Below are 16,162 nucleotides of genomic sequence, written 5' to 3'. Positions count from 1 at the left end.
TGTAGAGTTGCTGCCATACTTTTGGGTGGCGTATAATTATAGTTAATATAGTTGCCATAGGAAAATTGCTATACAAAAACCAAGTTTCATTTCGTCAGAGGTTTGTGTATTTGCTATGTGTGCTGTATAGCAATATTGAAGCAGCTGCCTAAAAGTATGCAATGGAATGGGCTGATGTGATAACTATAAAATGAAAGTATTGGTTTGTGCCTTTGCTGCTTATTATACGCTATCTTTTGAGTTATTTAGACTATATTATGAAAATTGATACGATTTAATTGGGCGATTGATTGGGAAATTATGTTCTTCTTCTTCTTAAATTTAGTTGCAGTACAGTAATCTCACTCATCTAGTATACTCTATAAACACATAAGACTGCAGCAATTAATTGGCTGTCTCTTCCTTCTGCCCCACCCCACCTCAGCACACACTTTAAACAATAATAAATAATCAAAAGTTGAAGCGTTTTGCGAACAGCCAAAAACCATTTGACATTCGCCACAAGTGAGCTTCAAGTTGTCCCCTTGGCCACGCCCACACACCTACACTACCAGGCCCGCTCAGCTCACCTGTTCAGCTGCTCACCTGTCCGCGCTCTCTTACGTTTGGGCCAACATGCTTTGGCCGTTGTTTCAAGCCCTGGCCAAGTGTTGAACGTGATTAATGAAATGGGCCACGGACGTGAGCGAGGGGGGCGCCAGGCGCTGTGGATGGGGGCTGGTTTTGCTGGCTTGTTTCGGGGTTAAATAGAGTTCAGGTCGAAAGTGTAGTTGATTTTGGTTTCTGAGCACCGCAACACTTGATTAATTTCGCTGCATGGCATATAATTAATTTGCTATTTACAGTGAAGCGAGGCAACACGGCACAACAGAACACAGTAGAGCTGAGCAGAGCAGAGCACAGCCCGGGCTGAAGGCCGCCCATCACCTTTAGAAGTCATTAGCTAAATTGTTGAGCATTTTTACGGCGACAGGTGTTGTCACAACGTGTGAGCCGGGTTTCTCGGCCCCGAAATATGCCACTGGAGGGGCCGGCAACCACAGTGGACCGATTTAAATTCATTGGCAAAACAGAACCGAAAATGGGCAACAGCAAAAACTTGAGCCAGCAGCGGGCAGCAACAAGCGGCGCAGTTAATTGACCACAAAAGTGCGATGCTTTGCCGCGCTGCCTCGCGTAAATGTGGCTTAATGTGTATCGCGCCGGTCCATGGCCCAAAAAATCCCGAGGACGACTGTTCAATGTGACATTGAAATCCTTTCAGCGCCACGCACACCGGATATGACAATGGCGCACAAAGCAGAAAGTACTTTTTGGCTTGACAATAGTTGAGCGTGCGGCACAGCCTGCCGCCCCTACAGCCAGCCACGCCCTACCCTTGCTGAGCTGAGCTGCTGCGCATCGTTAGCCGCAGCTGCTGTTGCTGCCCAAACTATGCAAAACTCAATTGAGTAATGTTGGTCTTACTTCGGTCTGCCCGGTTCGGCCTGCCACAGTTTGATCGAGGAACGTAAGCATTTAATTAAAACAGGTCTTGTCTTAAGCCAATTGTTGTTTGGGGCTGCGGAGGATTTATGCTTAATAAGGTCAAGGCTGCGCAGTTGGCATACAGAAGATTTGAGGCCACTTAAAGTATTTGCTGAAAATCTTATAATTTATATTCCATTTTGGCTTTTTATTGATTTCAGTTTAAAAAGAAATTTAATTGTATAAGCTAAAAATATGTTGTTAAATATTTTAATATGTTTGCTTTTAGTTTTAAATTTTCGTTAAGCATTTTATTGTAAATTCGGCTTAACTTACATTTTTGTTGTAGTTTAGAGACTCACCTGTAAAGAAAAGAAAAGATTTTTATTACTTTTTGTTTTTAATAAATAAAGAAAACAAATTCCTTAAATTATTACTAGAGCAAAGCAGAAATGCGTAATATTTATGCTTTTGCTTTTAAGACAAATTAACAAATAAATTATTAATGAAACGCTGCAAGATCTGAAGCACATTTGGGCACATGTTTCTTATTGGGGGGAAAATGCGAGAAATCACAGTTAGCAAAACAAATCAGAATCAGAGTCAGACACACACACACACGCATACATATGCACACCTACATGCCACATAGTTAATAATTTATCAGTCTGACTGCCGCAGCAGCAATAGCAGCAATGGCAGCAATAGCCGTGGAGGCTGCTTCCATCTCCGGGTGCGGTCTGTGATGACGGATGAGCTGACGATTGGCGCTGTTGATGCGCCCGTTGATAGCAGTCGCTGCTCATAAATCAAAAGCCATAGCGAGGCCAGGCCAGGGCACGGCTGACAATCCGAGCTGAATCCTCGACTTGCCAATGACAGCAAATGTTTGGCGAATTTTATGCGAATTACGCCTAATTAGCATTTTTGCAATGCCAAATCCCGCGCTCAGCTGCCGCAGCTCCCAGTTCGCAGCCCGCCTGATTATGTGGCCGATTGCATATGCAAAGCATAAGTGCCCTCTCTGAAGGGAGTTGCCTCCGCCTCCGGCTCTGTCGCAGTCGCTGTCGCTGACATATGCCGCCCTGCGCAGCGCCTACAAAAATGCATTGGGGAATCGCATTTTATCAAGGGAGCTACGGGAGGTACGGCGTGGAGCAGCTGTTGATTCTGTTTGCTGTCGCCGCCATCGTCAACGCCGTCGTCGTCGTCGTCGCTGGAGTCATGCGAGACCCAATAAAATTATGCGAAATCGGAATGTGTTCGACCGAGTGCAGCAAATTGTATTTGCAACAGTGCAACGCAGTGCAGCCCAGCCGTACCAGTGGCACTGCTCAAAAGGGGGGCGTGGCAGGGTGTCGCGGCAGACACGACCCGCGGGTCAATTGTTACATTAGAGCTGCCAGCGCCTGCCAGACCCCAGAGAAACGGAGGCCAACCAAATGTAATGAGCGTGTTGTTTCTGCCTGAGGAGCTTCAGTAAAATACGATTGCCCCTAGGCAAGTGATAATACGCGCATAATGCAAGAGATCATACATGCAAGTATATACAAACATATGTATATGTATATCAATTGAGAATATATATATCTCTGTTCTTATATATATTTATATCTATTGTTATTTTTGTTGTTTTTGTCTTTGTTTAATTCTTTGTTAGGGCATAGAAGTGTCGTTGTAGATAAGTGTCTACATTTTTTTAATACCCTGTAACTTTTTATTTTATACTTAGAGTATTGTTTCACACGTCTTTTGGGTCTCTGAACTCATAAGAAATATTTATATTCCCATTTTGCGTATGTCTAAATCCATTCTTCTCATTGTATGTTTTGTTTCTCTCAATTTCTATAAGTACATACATATATTTATATATTTTTTTCTGATTGTGTTTATCAATCTCTCATTGAAAGAGAAACACTTATCTATGTTTATATCTATATATGTATATCCATCTCTTAATCGCCTAATCTTCATATTTCTTCATCTCTGAATAGCCTAATCTTCATTTTTCTCTACTTTATCTCTATTTGAATCTCTATATATATCATTCTCTGTGTATCAGCTCTCTCTCTCTCTCTCTCTCCATCAATACATGTCTCTATCTCGCTTCCTCCTCAACTCCTTCTTATCCTTCTCTTAACTCCATGACAATCGTTAAAGGAAAATGATTCAATAATTCTTTCACTTCAACGATATTCTTTGCTCAAATTGTCAGTTAATATACAGGGCAGCTGTCCGTCAATCAATTTACTTTCGTTTTGTCTTTTTTAGTTAATTTTGCGTTTTATTTGACGCGTTGAAATAGACTGTATTGCATTTGGCATTCGCTGCGGCCTGGGACGTGCCTTGTGGGAATTGGAACTGACGCAACTGTTGCACAGTTGTTGTTGTTGTTGTTGTTGTTGCGCTGCTCCGCCTGCTCGCTAATTGCGGCTGAAGCCAGAGTCGGGGTCGCAGTGGGCTCCAGCGGGCATATCAAAGGCTGCAATTTGGCATTCAGCTGGGACAGGGGCTGCCTGACTGCCTGCCTGGCCTGGCTGTCTCTATCTGCTTTGGCTATGCCACTAGGCTCCAGTGCCAGCTCCAGCTGCAGCGCTGGCTCTGGCTTTGGTTGCCAGCGGAGCGTGGCTCCTATTAATGATTAATTAAAAAAACTGCATGCGGCAAGTGGGAGGAGGTCGAGCACTGAGTAGTTCATGACATATGTGGCATTTAATTGGGCAAACAAAACAGCGGCCCCAGCCGGCAGACGGAGCGACCGCGCAAAGAGGAGTAGGCAGAGCGGCGGAGTAAGAGGAGTCAGAGACAGAGAGAGAGAGTCATTGCTTCCAATGCCACACATTTAGGTGCCTTCCATGTCGGCAGAGGGACAGGCGAAACCAGTTGCGCCACTGCGGAACGCCATGGCAATGGAACAGACGCGCTCTTAAATGCTCGCACGAGCTCTTCGACAGTGTCCCAGGTCCGGGTGCTGTTGCCATATGCCCCGCTTCCTCTCTACCACTCTCCCACTCTCTCGCTAACTCGGTGTCGCCCACAAGCCGAAACGGCGGCTGCCGAGCAACAGAAGCGTTGCCGACGCCGACACTGAATTTTGGGGCCAAGTTGCCCCAACTTGGGGCATTGCGCTGCGTGGCACAGAATCAGTCGTCAGTTTGTCTTAAGCGGATTTGGTCGACACGTGTGTGTGTGTGTGAGTAAGTGTGTGTACTTGGGCAGATTGGTGTGTGTGAAGCGCTTTACCTGCTGCTCGAAGACGTCGCCAACGCTGTGGCAATCGGAATCGCTAACTCAGCCATTTGGCATATACGACTATTTGGCATCCTCTTGGCTGATATTTCGCATGAATTTAACGCTTGGCATAGGTCACGTTTAGCACGTGCTGGACTCTCACGCCACTCACGACACGCTTTTTGATCAACTGCGTGCTGGAGAGAGTACGAGTGCGAGTGCGAGTGTGAGTGCGATTGTGAGTGCGAGTGCGAGTGCGGTTGACATTCGATTTACTTTCGCTGCAAGTTGGCCAGCGGCGTAGCATACTTTTTGGCAGCTCCACGCGCGCTGCGTTCCGGTCGATATTTGCATAAATTAAAAATAAACGAGAACGCATATAGAAAAGCCCGCATTGAAAAGCAAAAGCTGAGAAAAAACATACACACAGAGTCTGCTTAATGAGTTTTTAATACGCTGCCACGTTTCCGTGTGTTTGTTTGTGTGCGTGTGTGTGAGAGTGCGAGCGTGTGTGCGGCATAGCCAAGAGAACTGGGAACTAAAAGTCATTGTCACTGGATTTGCGGCTGACGTAGCTGCTAATTTATTGAGCCCCGCCAAAGGCTTGCCAAAGCCATAGAATACGAAAAAAAAAAACATTAAAACTAATCCAAAGTGAGCTTCAACTAAAGGCGACATTTGCTTTGCCCTACCAGCTTTTTGCTTTGGGTAAGTGAGCGTGAAATATTTTTAGACTTAAAATATATTTAATTAGGTTAACAAAATTAGATTAAAATATTGTTGAGCAAATAAAAAAATTATATAAAAATGTGGAATAAATTGATTTATTTAATAATTTTAATAATTTTAATTTTAATAATTTTAAAAGATGTTATATTCAAAATATAAATAAAATAAAATATAATTATTCACTTAAAATATAAACAATAAAAAAATATTTATTTAAATCTTCTAAAATTCCCCCCTTACATTGTTTTTCTTGCAGTGTATGCCTAACTAGTCAATTGCGCCTTATATTTCTAATTAATTTATTATTTATTTTATAATTTTCTGTGCATAACTCACATTTGATTGTCTGACAGAAGCTCAATAAAATGCCGTTGTTGTTCTTGCTCTTGCCTTGAATCAATTAGTATTATAAATTGGATGGATTTATATTAAATATGCAAGAGTGCGAAGCAAAGTTCGATTGGGCTGAACGCTAGGGCAGGGCAAAGTCAATCGATTTCCTGCCGCAGGCGAGCAACATTCAACAAATATTTGCATATGCCAAGCTGACAAATTGTTTAAACAATTTTGTCTTTTGACGCATGCAAAAATTCCATTTGCAAATGCTTGAGATGTCATATGTGTGTGTGTGTGTGTGTGTGGGCGGGCTTATCGTTAATTACAGGCCACAGGTAAATAGCAGAGCACTTGAAATACAATTATTAATGCAAATGATTAGCTGCTGACAGATGCAAACGTATCTCAAAGATACAAATTCATAGTCAAATAATGCAAAGATTTCGCCTCAACTTGTTTAATCAAATTTTAATTGAAATTTTAATTCGAGCTGGCAAACAACAACACTGCAAATTCAATTCTGTTCGCCCTCTGAATTTGCTTGACCAAAAATTGATTGAGAACAAGAGGCAAAAGCCTAAACAATTTAATAAAATTTTAGCATATTTACACACAAATTTCAGTTGAAATAAACGCCAAGATAAATATGTAAAAGCACGAAATCAAAAATTAATTCAAATTGTAATTAATTTGTTCGCTATATTCGTTTCACATATGCAAAACATTCGCCATTCTCCAGATGTATATATGTATATATTTTTTTATGTTGGCAATTACAGCATTGTAAATTGAAGTATTTTTAGCATTTGGGTTTGCATTTGCATTTGCATTTGGAAAATGCGATTAAGCAAATATGTCAAAAGCGTTTCAGCTATTTACTGTGTATTCAATATTTAAGTTAATTTTAATGTTGTTTGCTTAATGGCTTTTTTATGTGCGCTTGGCAAACGCGGCGTATGCGTGATGTGGCCAATGGAGGAGCTGCCTTCACTTTGAAGCCAATGGCTGCACTGTGTGGCTCTATCGCATGCAATTTGCACGGCCAGCAATGACAACAGCAACAACAACAACAACAACATCTCATTGCATGCAATTAAAAATAATTATTATCAATTTACGATGACAACAATTTTCAATTTAAGTTTTATTTTATTTATTAAAAGCGCTCGATGCATTTGCACAGTTATTTCTCTCTCTCTCTCTCTCTCTCACACACACACATACACTCTCTCTTTGTTATTGCTGCTGACACTTGTCATATCTATGTGTGTGTGTGTGTTGCTCGCATTGCTCTAATATCAGGCGTTCGGTCAACTTCAATTTGAGCTGCCTTCCTGTGAATTGATTTTTATTGCAATATTGGAAGCACAGTTTCCGTTTGTGCCATTGAAAAGCTCGAGGCAACCATAACTAGTGAGACAGAGAGAGAAAGATAGAGAAAGAGAGAAAGAGCGGGGCGACTGAGCCGCATCATTGTTGTGGCAGGAAGCTGCTGGCGAACGAGTGGCATCAATTGTTGCTGCTGCCCCACTAAATGCGAATGCGAATGCGAATGCCAATGCCAATGCGAATGTGCAAAAGGAGGCGTGCCATGTGCAATAATGCCAATGCTGACAAAAAGAATATCGTCAAATTAAAAAAATAGAGAAAAACTCAGCTCGGAACTATCGAACTATCCATCTATATAGAAACTATGCATAGCAATTAAAAGTGTCACAGAGGCCCCAGTGATTGCTGACGCTGAGCGAACGCCCTTGCATTTTAGTTTATGCATTTTATTTGACTTTTGTGCAGGTGTAAGCTGAAATGCCAAAAGGTGAGCTACAATAGCCAAAGGCTAAAACCAGCTAACTTTCATGGATGAAAAACACCGATAGAATTCTGCAAAAATTGTGAAAACTTTTACAGCTACATAATGTGTACGACATCAACTTTGTGCAATCTTAGGGCATTTCGAATTCGTTCATATAGTTTTTCACCTGTTTTGTCTTCAATTTTGTGGTTGACTGCAAAAATCCGTTGAATTTCAATTAAATTGACGTCTGCAATCAAAGCGAATGAAGATAAAAGCGGCTTTGTTTTGCAGCTCATTGTCAGCTGAGAGTCCTTTGCGAGTGAGTGAGGTATTCAAGGGAATGTGTACACTGAGAGAAAATGAGTGGACTATATAGTTGGCCCAGGCTTTAACTATAAATAGTATTAAGAACAAACTTTATTCAGGCTAGTCAAAGTCATTATAACTATAGCTGCTTTACTTATAGCTAATACTATCATAAATCAGCTATATACTATACTATTTATACTACCATTATTTATATCCTCACCTTGCCATCCATTAGCTCTACTCATGCTACCAGCATTAATAATATGCTAAACAGTTTTCGATTCAGCAATTGTCCGCAGTTGGGGAAGTAAAGTCAAGGGCCACACAAAAAGCTGAAGCCTGTCAGGTCAAAGGTCAGCTGAGCGGGAACTGAACCTGTGGCTACTTTTAATTGAGTTTTGAACGCAAATAAAATGCGTGTGAAAGGCGAAAAAGCGAAAATTAATGCGCTCGGTTGGCTTTAACTTCCCTCTGTGTGTGTGTGTGTGACTGTGATTGTGATTACGATTGTGTAACAGAGTCGAGGCGTGTCGGCGAGCTGTGAAAATATTTAAAATTCATTGGCTCCGCTTCGGCCTTACATTTGACTCCTGTGACGCCAGAGCTGGGGCGAGCTTACACCGGCTCCTGTGTGCCACATCCTTATGCAAATCGCATTTTAATAAACTTGCGTTACGTCAATTTTCATTTACAGTTGGTCCGCTGGGAGCTCGACTTTCCTCTTCAAGCAAGAAGAAAAAAAAACAATACCCAAAAAAAGTTCTAATTAAATTTAAATTAACTTTAAGCATTTGGGCTTTTGTTAGCTCTGCTTTTCAATCTCCTCAATACCCTGTAGGCTAACTCTGTAGGGTATCTATGATTAATACGCAATTAGAGCAGAGCGTATCAGAGAGATGCGAGATGTGAGTGCTTGGTTTATTTATTTATGTGTTCGCTGCGCGTTTTTGATGGCTCATCAAAATGCGGAATTTAATTTCTTTTGTACTTACTTATATGGCCATCAAAAAATTGTAAGCTACGAAATTGAATTGAATTTAATATTAGTTGCCTAATGGCGCACACATGCAGCAAGCGCCGGCGTCTTCAAAGCGACGCTCGAAATATTGCCCACAGGGGAGTGGGAGGCTCCAATAAATATATGCGTATGCAAAAGCGTAGACGAATGTATGAAGATAAAATGACAGGGCTGCGAAATCAAGGCTAAATGCGTTAAGTGATATTTAAAGTACATTTAACAGCCCGCCAAACGGCTTGGCTGCCACGGCTGCCAGCTCGAGTTGCCTTCTTCGCCTGCCTTATCCGCATTACGTATACGCCGCTTACCCCTCGTTGACTTCGGCTTTGTTGTGCTGCTGCCATATACATACATACATATATATTTTTTGGTGGGCTACATTTTATTTTTTCTCCTTACTTGGATCACACAAAGCGGAAAAGGAAACAGCGCACGTGTATTGACAAATGAGCGGGAAGTAGGCAGCAAACAGATATAAATACACATGTACACAGATACACATACATATACATACGTACATGTGCAGATATGTATATGAATGAGCGTACACATGTTTGTAATTTCCTTTGCCAATTGTCGGGCTCTAGATGGCCTAGCCCTTGGCTGCTGATAGATGACTTCGGGGATCAACTGTGACCGCACAAATGTGCGACAAATGTGCCGCAATTTTTGTGCTCTCTGCGGCCTTGACTTGGGCTCCATTCGACACATATGTGTATATGTATGTATTCTCTTTTCAGTTTCTCTAGCCCTTTTTACTCGCATGATTAACGGCTGCACTGGGCTAAGCTAAATATTGATATTTGTCAGGCAAAGTGCTGTAATATGAGCAACAGATGATGATTGAATTGCGCTCTAAGTTCTCTTTGTCTCCCATATGATTTACATAAATTTAGCAGAGCTTTCGTTTCCTGTAATTTATCATGAATCTTGGCAAAGCATAATCGAAATGTCTTTGCTGAAAGGCAAGCGTTCTCTAATCCTAGCCGGAGAAAGAGTTCACAAAAAATATTTTCAGCATAAGCTGTTGAGAATAAATTTTAGGAATATTCAATTGAAATATGGGATTTTATTTTACAATTACAAAATATATAAAAATCGATATAAATGTATATAAAAATATATTGATAAATATATTCCACTCTCTTCTACCCATATAGATATCCATTTTTACTCAATTGCTTACATCAGTTTCTCCTGTCGTTTACTGCATATATAAAGAAATCACGTATACGCCACGAGGTACTCAGACAGCGTAAGACTATCTCTGTTTACTTTTTCGATTCACGTGGAAATATTAATTAAAAATAATTTGCCCTTGGCTGTTCGTCCCAGTTCTAAGTTTCAGATTATTATTTTTATACTTTCGATGCTCTTCCGAGTGCGTTACGAAATGCTTTATTATCAACAGCAATTTGGTGCTAAATTTAAACCAATTTCGATTTCACTCTCGTTGATTGTATCTGATTTCACTTACGCTCTGCTTGCTGACGTGGCTCGCAGTGGCGCTGTCTATCTGGGTCTGGTCGACACATTAAGCAGCTTAATGCTGCGCATACGCAGCGTCTGACCGGTCAAAGGGCCAGCGGCTATAAATTAGCTGGCAAATACTTTGATTACATAATCAGCGCACTGGGCTAAACGGGTTGGCCAGCAGCCGAAGGAAGTGAGGGGAAGAGAGGGAGCAGCAGCATCAGATGAAACGGAACGAGCGCTTAAACAAGCTTTAAGTGTGCCCCTGAGTCAGCACGCAATTGATGAGGGGTGGGTGAACAGCACCACCAGCAGCAGCAGCAGGAGCAGCAGCAGTGGCTTGAATTCGCCATGAGGCGGGCTAGTCCAAAGCAAACTGCGACTGCGACTGCGACTGCAGCGTGTAGCAAATTTAATTGAAATTGAAAGCACTTTAGTGTCGCTCGCCTTGGCCTGGACGCCCAGGCTCGAGTCGTCCAAGCTGGCTGCTGCTGCTGCTGTTGCTGCTGCATGCAACTAATTTGTGCCACTAATGAATTTATTTGCCACTTGTATGCTGGCAACGTGGGCGTGTGATAAAAACGTACAGCGAGCACTATGTATGTGTGTATGTGTGTAGAATAAAGCAAAATAAATGAAACTAATATAAAAATGGCAGAGAGAAAAGGGTGTTAGCTCTCTCTTCCTGTGTGTGTGTGTGTGTGACATCTCAGAGGCACAGTCAAGTCAAGAAAGGCGCCTGCAAGGCTTCAACTAACAGCAGCTGCAATAGAATCGTTTGCGAATTAATTTTCCATTTCACAAGCAAAAGAAAAGTGCGAGCGCGTGTGTCCTCACTGAGATTCTACTCCTCCTTCTCCTCCCCCTCCTCCTGCTGCTGCTGCTGTCGCTTGCAGCTCGTGTCGAATTACAATTTATTGGCTGCTAAGTGCCAGCGCCTTGGCGCTTTTCACTTACCTCACACCGATTGAGCGGTCATTAGCAGTGCGTCATCAGCTTTGTCCGCACCAGGCCAGACTAGACCCGACCCGGTCAGGCCATGCAACAAATCAAGAGCCAGCCAGATTAACTCATTACGGCACAAGCATGCAATTAAGAGCGAACATTTATATTGCAAGCCGAAGAAAGAGTATTTCGCATTCAATATGCTCCGAAGAGGGCCGACGTGGAAAGCTGCTGACAGCTACTGAAAATCCTCAACGAGTGCACCCAATAAATAGTGGAAAATGCTGGAAATTGTGAAAAATGCGAAAAATACAAATTGCGTTTATGCTGCACAATTGGAAATTGAACCCGGTGGCCCCAAAATGGAAACTGCAAACTCAAAAGTGTAAACAGCCGAAACGGCAGCTGCTTTAGTTTTTAATTAAACATTTCGTGCAGCTTACAAATGTCTGTGAACGTGCCACACGCCCCATGCAATGTGACCAGAATTTTTCATTGTGTTTTTTTTTTTTCTTTTCTATTTTTCGCAAATCGAACTTTGGCAAAGAGTATTATAAATGTGTCACAAAATGTGTGAAGCTTGGTGAGGGATGCAGTTGAGTGGGGCTTAAGAAATTATTGAAATTATTTTTTATTTTATAAAAAAAAAATATTAAACTCATTAGGGAATTATTTTTATAATAGATTAACAAGATGGATTGTGAAAAAGTTACAGAAAAAGACTGAATTAAGCTGCTCAAATGTCTATATTAGTAAGTGTTTTTAGGGTATTTGATAGTCGAACACTTTGACTGCTATACTATATTATAAGAGTATTAGAAGAAGAGCTGCAGAGTGAACTAATCTGCTTGAAGCATCCATTGTGGATAACTGAAAGCTTCTTATAGGGTATTTAATAGTCGACCACTTAAGATGCACATCATATGGCTGTCAGATGAGGACTTGGAATATGAGCTTCATGGACAATTCAAATAACAATTAGTTACAGGGTATCTACTTGGCTACTACTTGCATCAGGGTATATATGCTTCAAAGCAACTGCTATTTACAGGGCATCTGCGCGTTCAGCACTTTCATTGGCAGTCTTTCATTTTTGCTGAGTGCTGCGATTTCAGGTACGGCCTGGGAACATGCATTACTTCTAATTGAATAGAGCTGTTAAACATGAGGCGTAATTAGACTGCATTTTTGGTGAGTGTATATGTGTGAATGTGTACGTGTGTGTGTGTGTGAGTGTGTTTATTCAGAGAAACAAAAGCAGCAATTGGGTCAGAGTTACTGCAGTTGCATGTGCACGGGCACAGTTAACTTCTTGTTATTATGCTGTAAAAGAACTCGGCTCGACGGCCAATTCATATATTTGACTGGCACTTGGCATAGGCACAGGCACAGTACGAGGACAGGAGCGACAGACGACAGACGGCGGACGGCGGACGGCGGACAACGGACGACGGCGAGGACGAGCCTAAGCCTGTGCCTGAACCATAGGACTAGGACTCAGGTCGCAGGTCTCGCTTGGCTGCTGCGTTGTTTTTTGTGCAATTTCCATGAGTGGCACTCGGGCAAAATATACTATTTATTTCGCTACACTCAGCGCGCTCCTCCAACACAGTGGCCCAAATGAACCACATTCCATTTTGACTGATGTTGGCCAACTTTTTGCGTATGAAAATAAAACATAGCCCGCCCCCGCACACACAGAGACACCTGAACACACACACACACACAGACACACGCTCGAAAACTGCGACAGAGATGAGAGGCAGCTGTGGTATTGTTGTTGTTGTTGTTGCTGCTGTTGCACTTCTACACTTTGTTGCCGCTACGTAAAAGCTCGTTGAGTGAAAAACGTCGAGTTAAGTATGTGTGTTTTAAAAAGCGATATGATGCAGAGACACACCCATACTAGCTCACACACAAACACACACACACACCATCACACACATACACTAAGTTCGCAGTTTGTAGCTCAGAACCGGCAGTTTCTCGAGTGGCACTCACCTTGCACACTACGAGAGCTCAGCCCCGGACGACAGAAGGACATTTTTTTTTTAGTTGCTACACTTGGCGAAAAAACCCAGCTCATTACAGTTAGTATTTGCTCGGCTTTGCGTTTGCTTCATAAATTTCTAATTGAGGCTTCAAGTTTACGTGAGGAAAATAGTTGCGATGAAAGTGAATATATTATGGAGACAAACGAGGGTTAACTGAAGCATTGTAAACGCGTCTTTTACTTTTTGAGGACAAGATAATAATAATTATAAATATAAATCTTTGATCAACTAATTCATAATTTGAAATTTTAATATTAATATTAATTGTTGAGTTTGGAAAATTCTTTGAATAAATATATTCTAGCTTTAAAATTGATTATATGATTATATGTTTATTTATTTTTATTTTTTTTTAATATTTATTCCAAGTTCAAAATTTAGTTTTTCGCTAAGTGTAGTTGCTGCGAATATGCGGACTGGGTAGCGAAGGCATTTTGCCTAGCCCAAAAGTATGCTGCTAACATGCCACTATGCCAGCTACCTGCCTGCTCTATCTCGCTCTCTATGCAAATGTATATTTGTATATATATGTCTCTGTGTGTATGTGTGTGTGTATATTAGTCTGTATTTGGTTAGTTTTCGTATTCGTTTACGTTTTCGTGTCGTACTCGCTGCTTTTGTATGTTGTTTTTAGTTTTAATGAAATGTAAATGTTTAGTTATACATACACACACACACACACATCAACACACACACACACACACATCAAGCAGAGCGCGGACAGAGCAGAGGTGATAGAGAGTGTGTGAATGTGTAGCCCGAATTATGGCTGTAGTAGCTATAGCTATAGCTATAGCTATAGCTAGCTGGCTAGCCAGCTCGTCGAAATTTATGTTAAGCTGCTTTTCCCTCGAGTTATAATTTTCAGCAGTGAATGCAAATCAGCGCTTGGACCGAAAAAAATGTACGAAAACGCATCAAAAATAATGTTGAAATGAACCAAGCGCTTTATGTATGTAAAACCCACAATTTCACAAGCTTATTTTTGTTGCCATATTTTGCCCTTTTTATACCTAGTTAGCAAAAATATGCAGCATCAGTTATTATGTTGCAGGTATTGCAGGGTTTCCGGGAGAATCTACTTTTTTGCAATTACTTAGATGAAAATTAGAAAAATAATATGCCTAAAAAAATGTAAACATGTTCATTATTTCAACATGTTGACTTAAAAGCTAAAAATGTTTTAAAATTTTGTTTGAAAAAATAAAAATTAAACTATAAAAATATTTTATGTTAGTTTTATAATTCTCAGAGTTTTACTTTGCTTATATACAAAATTTAGTGATGCAATTTTATTGATATTTTTGATTTTTATAACTGTTGATTCTTAATTTAAAACGAAAACTTTCTTGATTTATATTCCCAGGTAAGACTGTTTTCTTTTTGCACAAGTCAGTCAATCAATTAGGTTATGCAACAGCTAGTTTATATATAGACGGTGGACCAGCTTCATAGATCTCAAAGCCTTCTGAGAGCAGTCAGTCAGTTAGTCAATCAGTTAGCCATGTCAGCAATAGTTATATATAGATAAGAGTGGATGCGCCGGTTGCTTTAAATCGAATCTCTTTCGCCCGCCGCCTGCTGTTGTCTGCCAACTCTTGCCATATTCATTTCTAATTTATATCAGCCGGAAAATGCAGGTTCCTTTTTGGACAGGTTTCGAATTACATTTGGTTTATTGTGCTGCGCTGCAGTTTCAATTTCAATAAGCCAAAGTGCGTTTTGTGGTCAGCGCTGCATATTTATTAAAAATGTTTGATATTAAAAGCACACAAGCACACGAACCCAGAGACAAGCAGGCAAATAAACAATCAAACCGAGCCAGCAAACAGTCAGCCAAACGCAAACAAACATGGCACAATTTGTAAACACTGACAAAGTGGCTGAAGGACTGCAATGCCAAAAGGATTGCGAGGGAGGGGGGGGGGGGGGGGGGGGGGGGGGTGATGCAGCGCGGCTTAACACGCTTGTCAACGCCGGCCAAATGACCCCGCCGAGAGAGTTAGCATAGGGGGTGGGGCGGGGCGGTATGGTGCCAGTGTGCGACAAAATGGCATTTCCTTTTGGCTCTTTGGCTATTTGACTCCTCGTAAGCGTCGCTTGTTCGCATTTTCCGCCGGATTTTGTTTACAAGCCACGCCGCAGTGCCACGAAAACAAATTGAAAATGCGCAGCAGCGGCAGCAGCAGCCGTGGCAACAACACGGCCCACGACAATAACAGTAGCTGTTGCAGCGGCAGCACGAGCGGTAAATGGTGGCAACTCTGGTTGCCATTGTTGCCATTTGTTTGCTTTTGTGCGGCATTGTTGTCAAATTTATTAAGTTACTCATACGCCACGTCCGACAGCCCACGCTGCTACGGCGGCCACAAACAACTGACAAGCGGAACATCTCTTACTCTCTCCCCCATCTCTCTCTCTCTCTCACTCTTTGTGTGCAGGCGCCACGAAGTACTCTCTAGCGGCTCCACATGTTTGGCATATCAAATGTTGTTTTCGTTTGTCAAAATGACAAACCCATATGAGAGGCACACAAAAAAATATATATACCTATATATCCAAGGGGCAGGCGAGAGGAGACACCTCTTCGTCCGTGCACACATTGGTTATAGTCCGTAAGTATATGACCAGTAGATCACATAATTGTGGTTAGATAATATACATAGTTGTTTCATCAGTGATTATTCTCAAATGGATGAAAGGCAAAGAAATGTAGAAAAAATTGAAGGTGCTTGGGTATGAGAGATTAAATTGTGTAAAAGTGCCAAAATATGTTGTAGATAAAAGAGCATAGCGAAGACCAAC

Source organism: Drosophila navojoa, chromosome 4 (genome assembly GCF_054131105.1).
Source record: "Drosophila navojoa isolate 15081-1374.11 chromosome 4, UAZ_NAV_1.0, whole genome shotgun sequence".
NCBI classification, from domain to species: Eukaryota; Metazoa; Arthropoda; class Insecta; order Diptera; family Drosophilidae; genus Drosophila; species Drosophila navojoa.
The sequence above is the reverse complement of the archived record's forward strand: the minus strand, read 5'-3'. Positions refer to the sequence as shown.